Here is a 16,436-nt window from a genome sequence, read left to right on the forward strand (position 1 = left end):
GTGGAGACTTTGCACACGCATAAACGGCTTCGCGCGGGAACAGTACTATGGAAAACGTACGTGCGCGCACTAGCTTCGAGTGTTCGACGGTTAATATTGATGGCGGGACGCGGGAACGGGCATGGTTAAACGATCCGAGAAGAATCGGCATGGTAAATAGCCTGCCCCGGCTCGTAGGCGATTATTTATAACGCCGCCGCTAACTCTGATCGGATTTCCGTGGAACTGCCTTACAATGTGGCGACGGCTACCACGGTGGCGTTCGATTCTGAATTCGCTCCTCTGTTAATTATACATCCTTCATTATGTACATACAGGACAATTCCAAGGCTCACGGGATCTGTTTACCGGTATTGTTTATTGTGTAGAATACGAGGCTGCCCTTGTGGGGTTGGTTTTCATCCTGGAAAGCGAAACTGCTAGTCTGAAACGCTTAGTATGTGATTTCTCATCCTGCTAACAAATTATGCTTTAGAAAGCACAAATTAACAGCTCAACATGTTGCGGTATCAGGATGCACATTCGAATCCACCGGGGTCGCATGATCGCGAGAATCGAGAGAGTGGTCGCTGATTGGTCACGATACGAGCCGTCCAGAGGACGATAAAGTATTCAACGGTGTGTCGAGCCCGATAATAGACGCGTCCCCATAAATCACGTTCATTCTGCCATAGAATGGGCTCCGAAACCGAACCGAAGTGATCGGTGAAAAAATGGGAGGAAAGGAGGGGCCCCCGGATGCACCGGGACGAAGACGAGACACGGGGTACGATGGTAAATTGAAATAATTCTCGGGGAAGAGAATAGCCGTCGGCAAGGCGAGGTGGAATCGGCCTGAACCGTTTCACCAAAGGGAAACGATCCTCGGGCCCCGAATAGGCCCTCGTGACGACGTAGCCGTAAATCGAGGCGAGTTGATGGCGCATTGATTGCCTCGCATCTCATCACGCTTCGGAAACCTTCCATGTTGCCGGAGCTATTCCTAGTCGACTAGTTTTACGAGTCTCGGGCTCGACTCGCGACTCTTAGTGGGAAATGCCGAAAAAATTCGCGGACACTTGGCTGATTTTGAGGAGAGACGAGACGATATTGCTATATTTGGAACAATCTGGAATATTGTTGCTCGTTTTTCTGGGTCAGGTTTGGTGCAACAGTTCCTCGATAATCATTTTACGTGCGGCGTGCCAATGTTCAATTTTATTTCAATTCACAAGATGAAGGACAAAATTACCATTATTGAAAACTAGTAAATGCAAAGGACAGTGAGATAAAGAACGGTATTATTGAATGGAGGACGCATGGTTACCGGTAACCTAAGGTGCGATGTCTGAGCCGAACATCATTGATCGATTACAAAAGGCAGAATTCGAGAGTGTCAGTCGTCGTGAGAGGGCGAGAGATCGCTGTCCAATGGCAGACGTGTTTCCCTAGCGAGTTCTCGCCCTTTAATTAAACGTATTGCCGTGGCGAGAGGACGAGGGGATTGGGGACGAGAGGGGAGAGAGAAATAGAGTGAGAAGGAGGGACGAAGGGGTGGACGACGAGAGTGGTGAAAGAGCGAGAAGGAGGAGAAGACGCGTAGCGTTGGCGACGCGCGAGGAAGGAAAAGAAGCGGAAGGAAAAAAGAGTAGAAGGAAGAGGAGGAGTAGAGCAATAATTACTACTGGGCTCACAGTTTCCAGGCCCCGATGCCGGCGAGCAGTCATGTAAAAAATCCAACGCCACCCACACCGCGGCTCGAGGGGCCAGAGGTTAGTTATTCATGCGTCAAGGCGCCACCGCAGAAGTTATTCGAACCAGACCGTGCGTCTCTAATGCGTGCCTACGAAATTCTAAGCGGTCTCGTTCTTGCCCAACCGATAACTCTTGCTACCCTCGGCGCCCCTCGCAACTTTTGTCGGGGTTGCTGCTACATGGTCTACGCTCTCACCCCCTCGCCCTGAAAAATCTCTGTTCCTTCTCGTTTTCCGAGGAAATGAAAAATCATGGCGCCCCGCTTGCCTCGGACCTGCACAGAGTGCCTGTTCACTCTTGTCGCACCATTTCGACAGGTTCGCACGATTTTGAGGACTGCGAAAATTTTTTTTTAAAAGTTGATCTATGATTTTTTTTTCGGTATTCTATTGTTTGTTGAATGTGCCACACGGCGGGAACACCTGACGGTTTGAAACGACGACGATCGGTACGAATTGACGACGTGCCGATACTCGATAATGAATAATAACAGTTTAGTGACAGAGCTTGACAGGTCAAGTCGTATAAAGTTCTCCGATTATATTGTGGTGTGATTATACGTGATTATATTACAATAAATACTCCTTCAAATGAAAACTGAGAACAGGAAAAAGAATTTCTATTTCTCGTATGGCTAGATGTACTTGAGGACACTGATAAATATTCAGTTCGATATTTCGCCGAACAAAGGCAACCCCCAGCTAATTAACAAGAAGTCCGTCCGCGGAGGAGCCTGAGGGATCAGTGGAATCGCGTCTCTCGGGTAAGAAGTGGCCAGAGGAAAAACCTGGGCTCCGGAGAGGCGATCGAACGAGGAAGCGATTCTCACGAAATTTTCACGTGAAAAATGCTTCCCACGAAAGGTTCAGCGAAGCATTTCTCCCGGGAACGGCTTTTTAATAAGCCGTCCCGCCTATCGGGAACACCTGACAACCTCTCGAGGGCGTATACAGTGTACTTAATTCACCGCGCACGTAGCCTTTGGAAAGTCGCTACATGGCTGCCGCTGTCAAATAAAAATGCTTGCCGAACCACGTTCGAGAAACGAGATGATTTATCGTATCCTCGAGAACGCATCCGTAAGAAATCGAGGAGAGACGGTGCATGGCAGTGGTCGATAGTGGGGGAAAGAAAAAAGACAAACTGGACGAACGAGATTATCGATGGGGACCTCTGCGTTGTTGGAAATCTCTCCCGGCTACTGGCCAGGAATTTTGCTAACTTTTATTGCTTCGCGGAACCGATTGTCTCCTGTGTGTGTGTTGGAGAGGAAACTGCACTGGAGCCTCTATGTATAAATCACTGTAGTACTTCGTAATCTGTGACGTATAGGGGTGAGTTGTCAGCGAGGGTTGATTGTGGACTTTGCATCTTTGTGGAAAATTTTCCGAGGTAATTGTAAGAAGTGGAAATTATTACATAAAAATTTCTTTTTCGTTCAAATTCGCGCACCAAATCGATCCCTCGGGTTTCCGTTTGACGAAATGGCGGAGCAATACTCGGCAGAAAAGAAAGTTAAAAGTCCCGGGATCATTACGGAATAATCGGACATTAAACCGCAGATCGTAACTTGTACGGTTGAAGATTCTCATGGGGGAGGCTCGCGTTTCGTCCAGGCTAATAATTAAAATGCATTCACCCGAGTTATAAAGCGCCTAACGACGTGCGTGCGTGACCGATTTTTTGCTGGCAGTCCGAAGCTTTACGATACAATTTACTACTTATTTAATTTTCCCTTTCCGCTCCATTGATTTAGGCTCGTCCGAATTGGCCCCTTTCGATTACTCGACGCTGCCCACTACGACCGATGGCTGCCGTTTCGCCATTCGTCGCGTACACTGCTGGCTTCTGGGAACCAGAAACTCGACCGATCGCGATTTTCGTGGAACGAGTGATAAAATGTTCGGCGAACCGTGTGATTCGTGAAACGAGGGCTCCCCGGCTCAAGTTTTATTAAAGCGATAAAAATAATCACCTCGGAAGAACCTGGTCTTCCAGCCCTGCTACTTGCTTTCATGAAATGTACACATCAAATGTTCAACCAAATTCACGACACCTGTCGTTTAGACCGCATTATAATTATATGCATAATGTACCGTGCATGCTGATTCATAATTTATCATTTTTATGTTAGTAAGAAAGTATTTCTGAACAGCATGCAGATGACAATTAAATGAAAATCGTAAGTAAACCAGGTCATAAAGATTGAGGGGAGTCCCCGCATGATCTGAAATGGTCAATTTTGAATGAAGACGTTTAGACGATGACCGGACTGAATTTCTTGCGATAACGTTCGTCTCGGTTGATTGACAATCATGGCAGATCGCGCCGTTTCCCGGACTCCTTTTTCGTTTCTCTTTGGGGCGGCGGGAGGGGAAAAATCGTTGGCTGATTAAAAGGCCGCTTAGTATGCTTCGGAGCAGGGCCACTGATAAATAGCTCCGCTTCTTCCGCGGCCGCAAAAACCTCGCTAGCGCCACGAACCCATTCATGCCGCATACGAAACCATATGTGGCGTTGTCCTCAGCGTTACACTTACACGGGATTCCAGACCTTCCCCTGACTACCGCAGAATTTACATTCCGAGTATTTACGATCTTCCGTGGCACTCTCGGCCCTCGAAACACAACTGTTCGTTTAGGCACCGCGCGGCGCCATTATGGATCCGCACAGACCCCGCTTTCTCGGGAATCTGCACGAACTTAACAAAATCGTTCCATTCCGAATTCTCGCGCTGTTAACCCTTTGGAATCCACGGCATCTTTTTCTGTGATATATTCGCAATTTTTCCTCCGCCGTATTTTCAATTTTGTTCGCGGAATATTTACAATTTTCCCGCGCCGTATTTTCAATTTTGTTCGCGGAATATTCACAATTTTTCCCGCGCCGTATTTTCAATTTTGTTCTCGGAATATCCACAATTTTTCACGCGCCGTATTTTCAATTTTGTTCGCGATATATTCACAATTTTTCCCGCGCCGTATTTTCAATTTTGTTCGCGGAATATTTACAATTTTTCCTGCGCCGTATTTTCAATTTTTGTCCTCGGAATATCCACAATTTTTCACGCGCCGTATTTTCAATTTTGTTCGCGGAATATTCATAATTTTTCCCGCGCCGTATTTTCAATTTTGTTCGCGATATATTCACAATTCTTCCCGCTCCGTATTTTCAATTTTGTTCGCGGAATATTCACAATTTTTCCCGCGCCGTATTTTCAATTTTGTTCTCGGAATATTCACAATTTTTCCCGTGCCGTATTTTCGATTTTGTCCTCGGTGTATTCACGATTTTTCCCGCCCCGTATTTAGAAATTTTCCCTTGGTATATTCACAATTTTTTCCCGCGCCGTATTCCCAATTTTTCAGAAAAATTGAGAATGTTTCAAAATTAAGTTTATGATCAAGTCAAGGCTTATCAAAACTAAAATTCTTAAAAAATTGAAAGTATTGCAAGATCCAAATGAAAATCTATAAAAATGGCCTATCGATTATTGAATCAACAAAAATATAAACCTTATGCAATTTCAACCAACTGCCAGAAAATTCCAATGTGGAAGAAACGTTTTTCGCTCCGGGTCAAAACGGACCCAGCGCCGGCCCTCGAAGGGCTGATCTCGCTTATCTCTGTGCCGCCAGTTTCCCCAGCAAAGGGACATCGAGGCTAGAAAGGGTCGACATCCCGCGGCGACGCCATAAGGACGATGATAAAGATGAAGTTGATACTCGCGGCTAGAGCGGCTATCACGACAGCGGACGTCAGGAACGCGGACTTTCTGGTGTTACGTGTAAACTCGACTCGAGATTCTATCTGTCGTTACGGCCACGGCTACGGGGACGGGACTTTATAGTTTAGAAATTCGGTAAAGTCGTGTGAAAAAGCCGTGCGACACGGATTTCCTGAGGCAGCCGCCGCGTCGTTCCTTGGACGCCTGTAAATCTTTCGCCGAGTATGATCCAAGGTTCCCGGAACCCGAGGATTCCATTATTTATGGGCCAGATAACGAGATACAGACGTATTCGGGAAAAGTCCCATCCCATGAGCGATATGAATTCACGATTATGTCGACGATAGTTTTATCACGGCTCCTAGGAATATCGAGTTCTCCTTTCTCCTGGTATGCGTTCATATTTCTGTGGTCTGTACTCACGGAATTTTTTCTCGGCTTTTTAATTGAGCATGAGCATTCTTGAAAACGGGGCCCCCGTTTAATTAAGAAGAAATTGTTCAGCAGGAGGGTAGATGTAGAGATTTTTGAAAATTAGTGGCTGCTTCTTGAATTTTTTATCACGATTGGTACTTCTGAGACGGTAGTCTTCTTTTTGGAGAAAAATCGGAAGAAAGGAATACTTTTGATATTTATTTAATCCTAAATAAATAAGCTTTATTAAATTTTTGAAGGAAGATATCCAACGAATACGAAACTCTTCGTCCATTCTCGTAAATAATAACAATTTACCTGCTAACTACTCCGAGGACCGTTCCCATCGGCGTTATCGAGCCGCTGAGCATAATAACGGAAAAATTCAGTGACTCGGTAAAATCTCGAAACGAAACAGCATTTTCGAGACGAAAGGGAATGTCGGTGAAATAGCGAGACAGGAATTACCGTGAGGCCAGAAAATCATCTGGCCGATCGTGATAAGAAAAAAATCATCGAGCCGGTTCGCCGAGAAGACGACGGCGAAAGATACAGAGGGGAGAAAATTCGAAGCTGACGCAGCCTGCCACGGCAATACGGAGAGAGGGGACATTACCATAAAGCCGAGAATTTTACGAGAATTATGTCCGACGTCCGAATCGCGGGTAGCGCCGCGGGATGCCCCGTGGCGTTCTCTGTCGTTATCAAAATTCCGTCACAATGGCCACACATCAACTCCCAGAGAGCCGTCTCTTCCCCTTCTACGCTTCTAGTCTTCTTCTGCTCTACAGGGTGTGCTGTCACCTTCTGCTAATCCTCCCCTTTGATATACAATTCGTTTCACAGATGCTGAACTTCTTCGTCATTTCCTAGAAGAAATAGAAAAATGGCACCTTATGGCCATATTTTCTCTAATGGCTAAATACCGATTACAGGTAAATACAATTTTATTTCGGGTTGAAAGAACTTCAAGACAGACTGAAGATATAGACTGCTACTTTGCTAAATCAGTAAAATTTATTTACCTCAGCTGTACCTTTTATTAATCCTCCCAAATCATCAAAATTAAGTTAAATTAGCGCTGTCGAATTTCTTCGTTGATCGTAATTCCCTAGAAGAATTAGAAAAATGGCACTACTTCGTTTCCAGCTTTATTCTTCGGAATTTAATTTTTCCGTATTCCACAGGGATCGTGAATATAATTTTAGCAAGATGGCAACTTCCGAGCAGATTGCCCAATGGAACGCGGCTTCTCCGGTTACCGGCGGTGTTCAAGAATAAAGTATTGAAATATATTCGGACTATTCGAGACTTTGATCCGAGCTTCAATAATAATTTGAGTTGCTAGGATTTTTACCAACCTCGAACGGCCTGTAAAGACGAGGGTTTAGTACAGTAGGTAACGAATAACGAAAAGAATCTGTCTCCCGGTGCAAATTATATAGATCAATAAACAGTTTTTATTGGAGAACCGTTCGGTACTCAAACAAACATTGAATCGGCAATGAAATTCTTTGTTACGATCATCATTCTCGTGTTACATTAAATAACCGTGTACACATTGTACCGTATACAGTATACGGTGGAGCACTTCAGATATAAACTGCAAGGTTCACAGTCACGTGTAACTATGCATCAAGACGAATTCCATCATTTCTCATTCCTTAAACGAACCTCTCGGGTATCCGATGATCCAATCATTTCCCTCAACCTCACCCCGTGGTACCTGAATGTATATTGTTATTAGGGCTCCGCACCACGGATACGCTGTACATCCCTAATATACTGTTAATAACTCCCTACACCAGTCCATATAAATGTTCATTCGACAATGGGAATAACTGAACGATTGCTCCAAGTTTGCAAAATTTATCTGGATCTTTAGATCAGAATGATCATAGATTTTTGACATTGCAGCCACCCATCTATTAGCTATCAGTAGACTGCGGATCTTTATGCATTTATAGAAAAATTGAGTACATGAAATTCAAAGTTCTTGGAAAATTATAAAAATTAAAGATGTCAATGTATGATTTTTCCTCTGTTAAAATCATTAAGGGAATAAATAACTTCCAATGTGTTTTCTCTTTCTTGCAATCGATGCAGGCAATTTTTATTTTGCATAAAGATCCGCAGTCTAGCTATCAGCTTCAAGTGAGGTACTATTTTAATATTTTAGAGGTGTCTTTGCAAGTCCCAAAAATTATCAAACCATGTGTGAAAATGTAATACAGTGAGTATTCATACACATTTTAAAAACTAATTACCTTTTTATAATTGTACCAAACGACCTGATTTTTTATAATCAATTAAACGCATTCGTTTATGAAATGATATGCAAAAAAGATTTTCCAAAAATTACGATTTACAAGGTTGCATGCAAAAATAAAAAAGCACGTTTTAAAACATTTTTATTTGGGCCCTTAATGAAAATGTAAATTATTATATGTTTTGTAGATCTATGTTAGTTATATACACATGCTGAGAAAATTTCATCGAAATCAGTTGACGCTGATCAAAAGTCGTGTAAAACTACAATTTTCACCATTTTTAACCGCTTGTAGCTCGTGTGTGTGTTAATCGATTACGACGAAATTTTCAGCATGTGTATAACAAACATAGATCTACAAAACATGTATTTTCAAGTTTAATTAAGGGCCCAAATAAAAAAGTTTTAAAAAATGCCATTTTTATTTTTACATATTACCTTGTAAATTACAATTTTTGGAAAATCTTTTTTTCATATCATTTCGTAAACGAATGCTTCTAATTGATTATAAAAAATCTCGTAGTTTGGTACATTTATAAAAAGGTTATTGGTTGTTAAAAGGTGTACGAATATTTTGTACAATCACTGTATATATTTATTAAGATATCTTTTAAATGCCTAGGGCTTCTAAAGGGGTTAATCGGTAGTGGAATTCGTCCTGGAAGGGTTGGAAGACGTACGAAATGCTGTTCGAATTGTGTCACCCGTTGCATGGAAGAAAGCTCGCGCTGGGGGCAAGCGTTCAGGTAGCAAAACCGGCGTGGCTGCTGCGTTTTGTCGTCCTTCGTTGAGCCTCGTCCTGCTCCTCGTCACACACGCCGTCTTTTTCCACCGTCTCTCTGTTCCTCGTCCTCGTGCTGCTTCGCCCGTTGTCTTCTACAAAGTGAACCCGTCAGCGAATCGTACGTCGAATAACCATAAAGTCGTCGCTTTATGCTGGAATCGTATTCCAGCCGTCCCCGCGGACTCTCGTCCAGGATTAAAGCCGTCGGTCCTTTAATCGTGCCGAAGGATATGACGCTCCGGAACCATTCCGCCGGCGGACGGATAATATACGAGGACCCGCGGTCGGGATCCACGCGAAAATAAAACCCCGGATTTATCGGCGATCAGGGGATCGACGAACGCCGGCGCTGATGTGATAAGCGGGGGTCGACCACCGGATGTTCGATTATGCAGATGGGAAAAAAGTCGGACGCGTTGACAAACATTAACACTAAACCTACCGAGCACTAAAAGCGATGAAAATGTTTTAGCATGCAAAAATGACGAGGCTCTATTTATTTAGAATTCGCGCAATTTTTATCACAATATGTGGTTGGATAAAGAAATTTATCGAATCAATTTCCATGCAAGTAACTTCATCATTTCAATAATGGTAAGATGAAAAATATAAAAACGATCATTTGACCGCGGTGGTGGTAGGTTTAGTGTTAACCATTAACGAGTAAATAATAATCGATGGGGAAATGCAAAATAAAAATCTTCTTCGTCGATTGTAATAAATAGCCAAATACAAGCAACGTCCTTCCTTTATAAATTTTATAAATGCACAAAATCTTGTGCACTTCTGTGAAGTTACGTAGAATAATTAGGACAAATGAATATCGACGTTCACACTAATAAGTAACCATTTGAAATGAGAGAATCAGTAATTGATTGGCAGTGGAAAGACATAATCCAAGAGAAAACAAGGTGTAGCAGAGACGAGAAAGGAAAGCTACGACAGCAAAGCTAAAAGAAGACCGTCACACGTTAACGACCATCAGCTAAGAAAACTATCGCAAGACGGCAACAGATCCAATTACTAAAATCCGTCGTCATAGCATTCAGTCTGCTGCTTGATAGCAGCCACTCGTGGCGTTCGCGTAAATTATTCTATCCGCGTCCCCGTTCTATTCCCTACCGTCCGTCAGTCGCCATTTTATTTACCTGTACGCCTCCAGGTGGAAGTCAACCAACGTAACGGCGGTCGTTAACGACGTGAATGGCGTGAAACACCGCGAGGGGTTGATTGAACGTCTCCGGGACAGCGGGAATCGACGACGGAGCCTTGGATAAACATGTCGATGCCGCCACTGCCATTTGGGGTTGTCGACGAGGGCGGATAGTCGCGTGGCGGAAAACTTGATGGGAAACAGAGTGAGAAGTCGGCGTCTTTTTGATGTCCCTTCAAGAGCTTCACGCGTCTAGCCAAACAATAACGGGGACTTGTATTTTTGGTTTGTTCGGGAACGGTGGGCTCTTGTTATTCTTGAGAGGAACACATTCTGGCGAGGGCTCTGTTGCTTTTTCTCCTCTTTCGTTTCCAATCAAATCATTGACAACTGTAGGAATGGGTAAATAAGAATTTTCTACTTTGTGGAATTGTTTGTTGAGGAAATTAGGCGGATCTTTATTGCAAAATAAAAATTTTGTGTAAGCAACAGGAGCCAAGTAAAAAGTTCTTCTCTTTAATAATTTTAAGAAGTTGTGGATGATGTATCGATGATTCTCATTGAACCTCTTCCAACCAGATTTATTCTATTAAAATACTTCCGCGCAGAAACAATGTAAAACTGTCATGTCTAATATTCATCCACCTTCTCCGAGACAATGCTGCTTATGAGCTCCATCGTAAGAAACAGGAAGTCTACAAACATGTGCAGAGTTGCTCATTAAGCCAGCCCAAGACAATAAACCGAAAGAGGTAAAAACAGCAGAAAAACCTACGAAATTAGCGTATCCACTCAATTTCCCTGTTCCAGTAAAGACTGCGTATCGGTCGGATCGGTCACGTGGCTAGCGTTCTCCAACCGGTTCCGGTCTCGGTGATCCGAACTATAGCGTTCCCCCGTGAAATCCTTAATGATCGCGCCTCTCGATGGAATCACAGTTCGTACCTTTTTATCGGCTTCGCGGAACGGAGTATCAAGATCGGAAGCATCCCCGTTGATAATCAGATAAACGGGAACAAAAGAGCCGCCGATTCACATGAGGCCTCGGTTCCGGCACCGATCGGCCCGCCATAAAGGTAAAAGCAGAGGAGCTTAATGGTAAAACGAGAGAAGAGACGAAAGGTAAAGGAGGAGGATAAATGGTAAAGTAGAGAGAAGGCGGGTGAAACGCCGCGCCGCGGAGCGGAAGCAACCGGCGCAACAAGCTAGAAACTTGTTACGGTCACACTTCGGAATGGCTCCATTCTGGCCGAGGGCCGCCATAACTCACTTTATCATCGAGCCCCTTAATGAGTCTTCGCGTTTATCCCCCTTCTTTCTTTATTCCCCTGTTCCCCCTATTTCTACACCTTCTTCGAACGGGTTTTTTCCCGATCCCCTTCGTCGCGGGTTGCAACCTTCGCGGGTTTTCGCCTACGATATAATGGCATACGGGATTCGCGGACGCAGCCAGCCGACTGGTTATGGTCTATATCCTCTTTCATCTGATCCTGGCCACTGATAAAGACGGAAGCTTAAATGAATCGCCGGATGCTCGACGCCGAACGGTAACGAGAGTTCCCGATTGAGCTGCCCCGCCTCAAGAATCGTTGACGATTTTCTAGTCACCTGATTTATGAGATTATACAAAATATGAACGTATCGAAAGAGTCCCACCGAAAGATCCACAGTTGCAAATATGGTGGAAAGCCGGAAAGGAAAAAGCACAAGTGGTCGGGTATATTTATAGTGCAGGGAATGAATCACCGCTTCCAGGACACGTAATTTTTCGCGCGATCTTCTTCCTAGATCTTTGGCAAGGCGAGTGGAAGAGTGGGTGGAGGGAGGATTCCGTTTCCTTAAAGGGGTTGAGGAAACGCGTTCTGATGAATGGCGCGTTAGAGGCAGCGCGGCGCTCGGCTAAGTAGGAAAGAAACATTGTTGCGCCGGGGCAGGGAAAAACCGCGACCGCTTAAGGAATTTTTATAATTTCATTTGCCGCTCTGCTACCAACTTGCTGCTCGCCAGGGGCTGCTGCACCGGCGATAAAACACGTTGGTTCCGCCTACCTTTCTTTTTTTCGCCTCCTCTGCGGGTGTAATTAAGCCGGATGAAGCTTGGACAAGATGTCTGCCGGAGGGAATTACCATGGACGGTTCCCTGAGGCTGGCGGGGTTGCTTTTGGGATTTTATTTTCATTTATTTTGACTCATTGTCCGCTCCGTTTCCTGTTCAACCTGTTTTCATCTGAAGAAAAAGTGCGTGCTCCTTTTAACCATTTTTTTTATTGTGTTCGAGTGGAGCAATTTGAAAAAGGGAAATGCAGCTGAATATTTCAATCATTTGTACATGTTATTAGATTCATAGAATTATTTAACAGAGAATCATTATTCAGCAGTTCCTGATTATGATAATCTGCTCGAACAGTGTGTTTATTTTATAAGAGAAATATGAGTGGCAGGTAACAGTTAGCAGTGATGAAACACCGTGTCATTTGTTAAATACACAGCTTAGCAACACTCGGCGGCACTCGCCAACAAGAAATTATAGTACGGTGCGTAAATAGTTAATTAAATTGCAGCAATTGCAGGAACCTGCTCTTCAGCGCCGCGCGCAATCTAATTATCTCGGATTATATTAACGCTTATATATACTTCTCTAAGATTTTCAATTTCATTTCTAGATTCTACATAAATATACTTCCATTTAAGGGAAAACTGTTTCAACGAGTCGGAGACCTCGCGGAGTTCAACATAAGCAGAACTTCCTCCGCCGTGTGTCCATCCTCGAGCACGCGAGACGAGACAACGATTTTCTCGGACCTCGAATTAGAAATTATAAGTGAAAAATATCAGAGAATCAGAAGCAGGCTCTCTCGCCCATTCATTAGAGGCTCGCTTGGGAGAAGCAAAAAGAAATAATAAAGAAGCGGTATCGCGGCGTAGGAATCTCGGCTTCGAACGCGCCGCGTTTTTCTATCGCATAAACGCGAATTATTCTTCCAGTCTATGATCGTCGAGGTGAAAAGAACGAGAAAACAGCCGGCCGAGGGAGCGAAGAAAAAGAAAAACCGGAGGGAAAAATAAAAATGAAATGGAAAGGCGGCGAGCTCTCTTGGTAACCGGGATCGTTCAGTTGGCAAGTTCTTCGTCTCGCTCCTCGACTTAAATGAGCGTTCTTATGTAAACAGCTAAAAAATCGATTCTCCAAAACAACTCATCTTTTCGTTTTCTCTCACGAACGCACAGGTATCACGGCAACATTTATACAAAAATTTATAACTCAGGTTACTTCGATATTATTTGCACTTGAAAAAAATTAATCTTGTACTTCAAATATCCATAAATATGTGTGAAAAATCCTGATGCAAAATGTTAAATAGTTCATCTGTAAAAAATTTACTTGAAACATTTTCAGATTGAAGGTTCCTGGTGGCGGACGTGTTAAAACAATTGCTCCAAAAAACTGACAACGTTACGCGCAGAATTGGTTTGGAAAAAATTCATGAAAATTGATGATTTCTGCAACGTTCACAGGAGAATGCCCCCGTAAGCGAGGCAGGCTCTATCCGCTTAATACGAAACGAGATTCCACGTATGTATTTCGTTTCGCTGCTTGAACCCAAAGTCTCGCCTGTATACCGAAGTATTCTCGCCTCTGATTGGCGAGATAGAGCCGTAACTGGGCCGGGGATGTGTCTGCTCGTAGCCACCGACCCGCGGTTGATTGATTTCCATTTAATTATCCGCCGGTCGAATAATCGTAATCCGACTCGGATCTTCCGAAAATCCTGCCGTCGAAATCAACCGTGGAGGCACGCCTTCCATCATCGTTCGCCGACGCGATCGCATTTTAATAAAACTTTTACAGAAAACCTCGACGGGCATTATCACGTTGTTGCGCGTTCACCTGGAGGGAAATCCCCCGGAAATTCCCGATACCGACGTGCAGTCATTATTTATAATATTAATTTCACCCTGGTAAATTAATCGCGATTGCCGGGCTCGAATTAGACTCGGACCCGCGAATCGATTTATTCTTGCTTCGGGAATGTTTTAAAACGTGGAGAGCGTTTGGTAATTATGCGTGTAAAAATTTATTGAAAATATTGCAGATGTTTTTTGCCTCAGGTTAAGTTATAATAAGTGATAGTTTTTGTGTTCTATAAGGTGAATTCTCTTTTCGCCTAAACACGTCCTCCAGGTGGGAGCAGGTGTGTCGGGACGATTCTAGCGAAGATAGGAGGAAGAGTAGGGGGGTTTGAGCTACCGGGGGAACTATGGTTTTCTTATAGAGTGTGAGATGCATTTTTCAGCTTCCATTTGCAGACAATCGACGCGGTAATCACGGGTTGGGCGCCGGAAGCCGAGGAGATATTCGCGCGCTCGCGATCAGATAACCCTGCGCTGCCTTTGCCTGACCTGCCTTGCTTTCTTATTCCACCTACCCGGTCCCTGGGGCCCCTCTGGCCCCTTCTAGCCTCCCCCCGGTCCCTCGTTGCCAACCTCGTCGCCTCCTGTTTCGCCTGACAGGCCGGCATATCGCCCAGAACAATGAGACGAACCTGAACAGGATCCGTAAAAGTGAGAAGCCGAACGCGGAACGGATCGCTATCTTCGCCAGATCTGATTCACTGACTACAAGCTTGCACCCAGGCCCCTTGATTGTGTTTATGAAGTGGCCGGCCGCTCGTTCAATGGAGGAGGATGGATTAATTAGATTTCGAAGAGCGCGTTGCCGGGTGAAAGCCGCGCCGCGCCGCTCCGGGATCGCTTCAATGAAGCTCGACCGATTCACGCGAACGAGTGCGACGCCTTTATCTCTCTAGCTGTCTTTATCTGGACAGTGCCGACTATGTGGCAGTGGAGGAAGTTTGTGCACTTCATACTCGAGGAATTGTTCAAACGGAATTTTTTTAACGAAGGTATCGCTGCTTGTTTCCACATCGCAATGGTAAAGATTGATGTTTCCACTCCTGTAGCTTTGGGTACATAAATGGTAAAATGTTCTGCCTGTACTTATTGCGAAAAGGGAATATTCTACTTTCACGCTCACGAGTTTACAATTTTTATATGTCCATTCAGGATTATTATTATTTTGTTTGTCTCGATGCCAAATGGTAAAATTGTCCATCTTCGAACTCCTGTAACTTTGGCCCAAAAAATGTTACAGATTTCTTCATGTGCTTATTTTAAACAGTAGACTCTCTACTTTCATGTCTCTCAATTCAGGTTTTACACATTTGCATTTAGGATTGCATTTACTCACAAAGAGGTATGAATTTGCCCTACAAAAATTGTCCACCTTTGAACTTCTGTAAATTCGTGGAAAAAATCTTAAAATATTCTGCTGCTGCTCATTTTTAATATGAATGCAAGAGTATTGATGATGCGGTGAACTGACAGTGATTCTTCCAACGTTGAAGAAAGCTGAAACAATCGGTGTCGTTCGCTAGGGGACACACGTTAATTAATGAACCCATGGGCCGGACGTCTCCGGACAGGTTTCTAGCTTGTCATGTTCCATCATTTAATTTCGTTTATCACGTTTTAACCTGTATTTTGAATGGGACAGCATTTTTCTGGAAGACAGGCTGAGATCTCCGCCCGATACCGAGATTACAAGCTGCAGAAGAATCCTCGAGACGAGCTTTCTGGTTTTCGTAGCATCCTTTCTCGGACTACCGTGATTCTTTGTGCGTGCATATTTTAAATGCTTCAACAGCAATAACTCACCTTCAATAACGCAATGTAATAATTTCTAATCATTTTAAAAAATTCTACCGATAGGTTTCTAGTAGGTAAAGTAAATTCAACAACTAAATTCGCGACCTTTTGTTTCGTAATTCTTTTATTGTATTATTATAACCCCATTCGTTTTGAACTGTATATCATTGGGAAGCTCTAAATTTTGCAATTAATTTGATACACTGAGAAAAAAATCCTGTCGAAACAAAAAAAATATATGTTGATTCAATAAGATGTACTATTGAATAGTGCCAATATCATATGAACTTATTTTAATATTTAATACTATTGAATTTCAATAGCAAAACTCATTTCCGCCAATTATATGTATAAGCGAATAGCTTCACATCAATGTTTTCAAAAAAATAAGATATGGCCTCAAACCAATTCCAGTATAAATCAATACATTTCTCAAATTTTTTTAACAACATATCTGATTGAAGGAAAATGAGAAATATTACGAATAATAATGTACGGTATTGAATCGAATAATATGTTCAATCATTTCATGATAGACAATTCAAATACATCACGATTTGCTTCTAAATTGCATACTATTGAAAAGAATACATTGATATTCACCGAAGTAAAAAAATTACAATAACACGCGTGTTATTGAAGTAACTACT

The sequence above is a fragment of the Lasioglossum baleicum genome, chromosome 12 (genome assembly GCF_051020765.1).
Source record: "Lasioglossum baleicum chromosome 12, iyLasBale1, whole genome shotgun sequence".
Classification (NCBI taxonomy): domain Eukaryota; kingdom Metazoa; phylum Arthropoda; class Insecta; order Hymenoptera; family Halictidae; genus Lasioglossum; species Lasioglossum baleicum.